This window comes from Paroedura picta, chromosome 2, assembly GCF_049243985.1.
Source record: "Paroedura picta isolate Pp20150507F chromosome 2, Ppicta_v3.0, whole genome shotgun sequence".
Taxonomy (NCBI): domain Eukaryota; kingdom Metazoa; phylum Chordata; class Lepidosauria; order Squamata; family Gekkonidae; genus Paroedura; species Paroedura picta.
The window spans coordinates 76,995,019-77,002,366 of record NC_135370.1 but is presented as its reverse complement, the minus strand read 5'-3'; positions in this window follow the sequence as shown (position 1 = coordinate 77,002,366).

Genomic DNA, 7,348 nt, shown 5'->3' with positions numbered 1-7,348 from the left:
CTGAACTGTCTTGAAGAGCTGGAACTTTTTACTACCCGAAGAAGTCACGGCTTACCTGAAGAAGTCATGCTCCCATCTGCTTTTAGGGAAGGCTTATTCAAAAAAATACCCATCTGTGATCCTTTATGCATCTGCCAGGATGGGAGCATTGAGACATCTGAACATGTATTACTCCAGTGTAGGCTATACGATCAATTCAGGGGAGAACTTATACCTTCCCTACAGAATGAGCCCAACTCAGAGGCAATCACAGACATGTTGTCAGACAAAACCACAGAAATAACTTCTGTTAATGCCAGATGTTTTTATGTATCTTGTAATTTGACTACTGGTCTAGTACCGTAATAATAAAGACTTAACAGCATCTGAACTGTCTGAATGAGGTGGGATGAGTTTTGACCACTTGCTTGTTCTATTGTAAATTGGGGGTTTATGGGGTTTTACTGTATTTTAATGTTTTATTGTGAACCGCCGTGGGTTCCTAGGAAATGCGGTGGCATATAAACTGAAAGAAAGAAAGAAAGAAAGAAAGAAAGAAAGAAAGAAAGAAAGAAAGAAAGAAAGAAAGAAAGAAAGAAAGAAAGAAAGAAAGCAAGAAAGCCTTCCAAATTGGCAGCAATCAGCACATTCTATAGCAGCAAGTGCCACAATTTAACTATGTGCCATGAATGCAAGACTCTAGGTGGGATCTGGACATCCCCCAGAATTACAGCTCATCTTTAGACTTCAAAGATCTGTTTCTCTGAAGAAAATGGATGCTTTGGAGGGTGGACTCAATGCCACTGTGCCCCGCTGAGGTTCCTGCCTCCCCAGGCTCCATCCCTAAATTTCCAGGAGTTTCTCAACCTGGATCTAGCAACCCAACACCCCCCATCCCACACCAGAGGACAGTGAGGGGGGCTGGCAACCTGACTAATGTGCTGTGTGAGGGACTTCCTTGTGTTTGTCCTGAATCTCCCACCCATCAGCTTCAGTGGTTGACCATTGGTTCTATTACTACAGGACCCATTCCAGACTGGCAGCACCATGCTGGGCTGCCACTGGGTGTTTGGGCTGAAGCAGGTAGCCCCACCTCTTTCCGGGTCCAGATGGGGAAGCATTTTCCCCACTGCACTTGATCTGCCTGGATTTGTGCTTCTGGACGAGGTAGCCAGAGTGGCAAGGTTTTGCCATGGTGTGAGGTGGCAACAGTTTGCCATGGGACAGGGTGGTGGAGGACAATTTTTGTTCCTTTTAGGATGCTGTAGTCATTGCTGTTGGTGTGGAGGATCTGGGCCAGGATGGCCTAATTCTTCCCCAGATCCCGGGTCCAACATAAGCCCCATCAGTGCCTGGGGCAAAAAAGGGAATGTGGATATATCCATGTTTCCTTGTCCCAGGGCAACTGAAGGCCTGTGCTGGGCCAGGCCTGGGACTGACCCAGCCCAGCAACGACATCATCTTGAACCAGGAATTTGCCCTGCCACTGGGTGAGCAGTGGGTTGGGGCAAATTTCTGGTGCAGAAAATGTCTGGGAGAGATGTAATAAACACTATCACAAATGACTGTCACAAGAATTAAAGACAATTACAAAATGGCTGGAAGGAAGAGGAAGCAATAGCTGTTCAATATTTCAGGTAGAAGCTCTGTTTAACAAGATGCCTTTTAAAATTAGTATATTAGTTTAAATATTTTCTTGTAGTACAAAAATACATATTGAGTTAGCTGAGACTGACCATTTGTTTTCACTTTGCAGGCATCTAGCATGCTTCTGGAAAAGGGGTAAAACACCTCCTGGCTATGCACTTTATATGAATTGATCCATTTTTAACCTTCATTATTACTTGGAACAATGACACGATGCCAAAAGACGGGTGAGAGCTCCTTGCACATGTGGACAATAAAATTCTGGCTGGATGATTTTTTAGAACATAAATGATAGTTGACAAGTGAATGTAACATTATCAGCTGCTGCCTCAATTACAAAAAACACATTCATACTGAGAAGATCCAAGAGCTACAAATTCCAGTTAAGCATTTGAGCCAAGCAGCCCAATGATGTTTAGTCAGAAACAAGTCCCTGTGTTTTTATCTCTCTACTAGAGATAAACATCATTGAGCTGCTTGGCTCAAATGCTTATCTGGAATTTGTAGTTCTTGGATCTTCTCAGTATGAATATGTTTTTATAATTTATATACTATTACACTATTACACAGTAGAGAGCTGTGTAATAGTATAAAGCTACTATCCACATTTATACCCTATCACCCAGACCAGCCTCTCTCAACCTTTTACCATTGAGAAATCCCTGAAAAATTCTTCAGGATTTGAGAAACCCCAGAAGTGCCATAATCATACAAAAATTTAGTTAGGAAGCATAGCTGTGTTCATGCCCAGCCAGAGCACCTTCCCTTCCCACCCCCTCCAGCCCCATCACTGGCCATTTTGAGAGGAGTTGGTGGGTCAACATGACCATATATGATGTCGTGGTTCGGTCCTTGGTGGCTTGGGAACCGGACCGAACCCCGCCATCAGAGGCGCCCGCGATCACGGAGGTAGGGCATGGTGATCATAGGCAAGCCGGCAGCTGGGCGCCCCACCCGATTGTTGAGGTGGCAATGGCCGCTAAAGAACCTCAATGTCCCCCTCCACCTTTTGACAAGGGCCCGGAGATGGCCCTTTGTTCCAGGAAAATGGGCCATCAGGAACCCCGGAAAACCTCGCATATGTGCATGAGTCATGATTGTATCAGCATGTTCCCTCCGCAAGTACTGGGTGGGGCAATACAGCCTAAGGAGGTGGGTTTTGTATAAAAGGGAGCTTCCACCTGGAGTTCGGTGGAAGCTCTTACTCCATACCAGCGGACTCCACGTTGCTGAAATAAAGCTTGTTCCTGTTGTATCGTTCACCAGGCCTGGCGTGACGTTTTCTTCAAAGGGGCACCCTGTTTTTTCAGTTAGCAAGCGGGTCCCCGACATCGTAAGAGCTTCCCACCGAACTCCAGGGTCGGCATCGCATCCGAGCGCTTATCGGGACGGATCCAGAGATGGCGTTTTCAAGCAACGGGGCGGTCTCGACCCCCACGAACCCCGGGAACATGAGTTTAATGTCCCCGGGAGATTTCCTCCGAAAATCGGGGGGCCAGGAGCAGCTGTCCGGGACCCCGAGACCCTCGGCAGCGGCGGCCAAGGGAAGGCGCCGGGCCATGGGGTTCCCAAGCACGGCGGGGAGCGCGCCGAGGTCTGGGGGGTTGGCCCCAACCTGGGACACCCAGCTGAGGCAGGCGCTTCGCCCGGTAGGACCTGAGGAATCCCTAGAGGACCTGCGGCGGGCCATGGCGGACTTGGCCAGGCGCTTGCAGGCAGCTGAAGCCCGTGAGCAAGCTCGGGCCGGGCCCGGAGGGACTGGTAATACAACGGCGGAGGGGATCGCGTCGAGTGAGGACGTCTCCAGCGACGAGGACGAGCCCGGCACTGGTGAGCGGGCCCCGGACCCCGACCCGGAGCAGTTTTCAGTCCCGAGTAGGCGAGACGGCCAGCGGAGAGGCGAGACAGCAGAGGATCTCGGGGGAGCGGGTGAGCCGACGGGGCGGCGAGAGCCGGACCAACGCAGGAGCGACGTGCAAGGCAGGGAGCGGCACGGCGTCGTTGGGCAAGTTGGTAGCCGGTGGAGCGGAGCAGGACGAGACGGCGGACGCCGAGAATCCCGGATCCGGAGGGGGTCGGACTACTCTCCAAAACGTTCCCCCCCAGAGCTTAAGGCGCGTTTCGACGGGACGCCGGACGACCTCCCGCAGTTCCTCCTCCACGCGCTGACGCATGCCCGGAGGTATGGAGACCGGTATGAGGACTCCGAGGACTTGGTCTGGGGGGTGGCCTCGTGTCTCCAGGGCAAGGCGGGTCAGTGGTACCTAGGGTTGGCCGAGCGCGGCGACCCGGCAACGCGGGACCTGCAGGACTTCGTGGTCGCGCTCCGCCGACGATTCCAGGACCCCCAGGCTGAGGACAAGGCAAAGAGTCGGATCAAGGGACTTCGACAGGGTACTAGGGGGGTCATGGACTATATAGACATTTTCCGGAGGGAAGCAGGCAAGGTGTTCTCCTGGAACGAGGAGACCCAAATCGAGTACTTCCGGGAGGGCCTTAACCCGAAGCTCAGGGAATGGGCCGTGATCAAGGGGACGGAAGAAGATCTGTCTACACTGGAGGGGTGGTGTTTTGTGGTCGCCAAGCTGGAAGCCAGCCTGGGTTGGGCCGCCGCACCCCCCCGGGAGGCCAAAGGCGGGTCAGCCGAGGCGCCGAGACCGGGCCCCGACAACTCTCGCCCCAAACGACCCCCGAACCCCGAGCGGGAAAGGAGACGCCGGGAAGGTCTGTGCCTGAAATGCGGGGGGTCAGGACATTTCGCAGCAGCGTGCCAACGGCAAGGGGGGGAGGACCGCGGGCTCTCCCAGGGGGGAGGTGCGACACGCCCCCAGCAGGCACGCCGGGCGGAGGACCTCCGCAACGAACCGGGAAGCGCCCAGGCGACGGGAAACGGCCAGGACCTGCTGTAGACGGCGCCGGGCAGCAGGTCCCGCGGTGCGAGGGAAAACCCCTACAGCATGAGGCGCGACCTCCGAACGTGGTAATTTTAGAGCTCCGGAACCCGAAGAACGGACTAAGTTGGGTGGGGGAGGCTCTTTTGGACTCTGGATGCGACCACAGCATGGTCCACCCCCAGATAGCCCGGGCTTTGGGGCTACCGAAGCGCATTCGGAAGGTTCCCCTGGTTTTCGTCCAGATGGACGGCAGCCCGATTCAGGGGGGACCTTTCGGGGAGGAGGTGGGTCCTATCGCCATCCACATAGGGGACCACCAAGAGCTGCGGTGGCTGATCCAGGTCCCCGTAGCGGGATATCGGGCGGTGTTGGGCCTGGATTGGCTGAAGGAACACAACCCCGTGGTGGACTGGCGGGCGGGGACCCTGAAGTTCGACTTGACGGTGGGTGCACGGCATCGGGTCCCCCACGAGAATTCCAGCCACAAGAGGACGGCGGCGCGTCCCAGGGGAGCGGCGGCGGCGCAGCAGGAGATACCAGAGCCCGAGGTCCCGCCAGAGTACCGAGACCTCGCAGCCGTTTTCAGCGAGCGGGAAGCGGACGAGCTACCCCCACACCGCCGCACGGACTGCGCTATCAACATCCCAGAGGGGGCGGTACTACCCAAAGGGCGCATCTACAAGATGAGTGAGGGTGAGCTCAAGGACCTCCGGGAGTTTTTGGGTAAAAATCTGGCCCGAGGTTTCATTCGGCCCGCTTCCAGTCCCATGGGAGCTCCAGTCTTGTTCGTCCGGAAAAAGGATGGGTCCCGTCGGCTGTGCCAGGACTACCGGGGCCTCAACGCCATCGCAGCGGGGAACGCTTACCCCCTCCCGCTGATCCCGGATTTGCTGGCCCGGCTGGGCAAAGGGACTCTGTTCACTAAGCTGGACCTAAGGGAGGCGTACTACCGGGTACGCATCCGGGAGGGGGATGAGTGGAAAACAGCGTTTAACTGTCAATTGGGACAATTCGAATTTAAAGTGATGCCGTTCGGTTTAAGCGGGGCACCTGGGGTTTTCATGAGTCTAATTAATGAGGTGTTGCAGGACCTTCTGTTTCAGGGGGTGGTTGTTTATTTGGATGACGTCCTGATCTACAGCCAAGATCCCCAAGAGCACGTGACCCTGGTGAGGGAGGTGTTAAAGCGCCTGCTGGCAAACCACCTATACGTGAAGCTGGCTAAGTGCGAATTCCACCGTCCCTCCCTGGACTATTTGGGCTACCGCATCTCAGCCCAGGGCATAGCTATGGACCCCGAGAAGGTGCAGGCGGTGCTGGCCTGGGAAAGGCCCCGCACCCGGAAACAGCTACAAAGCTTCCTGGGGTTTGCTAACTTTTTTAGAGGCTTCATCCCCAGATACTCCTCCGTAGTGGCTCCCCTCACGGACTTGCTAGGTACCAAGGGGAGAGGTCCTCGCGCCACGCGGCCCAGCGCAGCGCTCGGCTGGAATGAGAAATCGGAGGCAGCGTTCCTGGCCCTCAAGCAAGCTTTCGCGTCTGAGCCCACGCTACTGCACGTCGACCCAACCCAGCCGATGGTGGTACAAGTCGACGCCAGCGACGCAGCAGCCGGGGCGGTTCTCCTGCAGCGAGACAAGGCGGGACAGCTGAGGCCGGCGGCCTACCTCTCACGAAAATTCGCCGAAACGGAGCGGAACTGGTCTACCTGGGAGAAGGAGGCGTTTGCGATTAAGTTCGCCCTCACCGAATGGCGGCATTGGCTGGAGGAAACAGAGGAGCCGTTCGAGGTCTGGACAGATCACAAGAATCTGGAGGCGCTCCGGCAACCGCGATCCCTGAACGCCAAGCAGATGAGGTGGGCGGAGTTCTTTTCGCGGTACAATTTCAAGCTTGGTCACATCCCCGGCAAAGAGAATTTCCTCGCGGACGCCCTCTCCCGTCTGCCGCATTATGGGGAGGGGTACGCTCCCTGCACCAGGTCCGTGTTTGGTGAGGAGCAGCTGGGACGGGGGGTCGTCACTAGGCGTCGGGCCAGGGAGGAATGGGAGCCCGACCCGGCGACCGCCCCGCTCCGAGACCGCCTAGTGGCAGCCTACGGGACAGACGAGGAGCTGGCTGAGCTCCGGGACTCTTTGATTTTGGACTCCGGTCTCTGGCGGAGGGGGGAGGCTGTCTACGTCCCGGAAGGGCTACGACGGGAAGCCCTCAGCCTCTGCCACGATGCTAAGACCGCCGGGCACTTCGGTTTCGTAAAATCCTGGAAGTTGGCCCGGCGGCGGTTTTGGTGGCCCAGTCTGCGGCGGGACACAAAAGCTTACGTCAGTGGTTGTCCTGTCTGCCTGACCTGCAAGCCGGGGGTTGGCAAGCCGAAAGGTCTGCTGCACCCGCTCGAGGTCCCGACCCGGCCGTGGTCAGTGATCTCCATGGACTTTATAACAGACTTGCCTCCCAGCAAGGGGAAAACGGTGATCTGGGTGGTGGTAGATCTATTTTCCAAACAGGCCCATTTCATTCCTTGCGCCAGTGTCCCCAGTGCTTCACAGTTGGCTCGGATGTTCCTGGATCACGTGTTCCGACTGCACGGGCTGCCGGACAAGGTGATTTCCGATCGGGGCTCACAATTCGTGTCCCGGTTTTGGCAAGCTTTCCTGCGCCTGTTAGACATCGAGCAAGGGCTGAGCTCCGCTTACCACCCCCAGACGGACGGGCAGACCGAGCGGGTTAATCAAGTACTGGAGCAGTACTTGCGGTGTTTCGGTTCCTATCATCAAGACACCTGGGTGCCCCTGCTCCCCCTGGCCGAGTTCGCGTACAACAACGCAGAC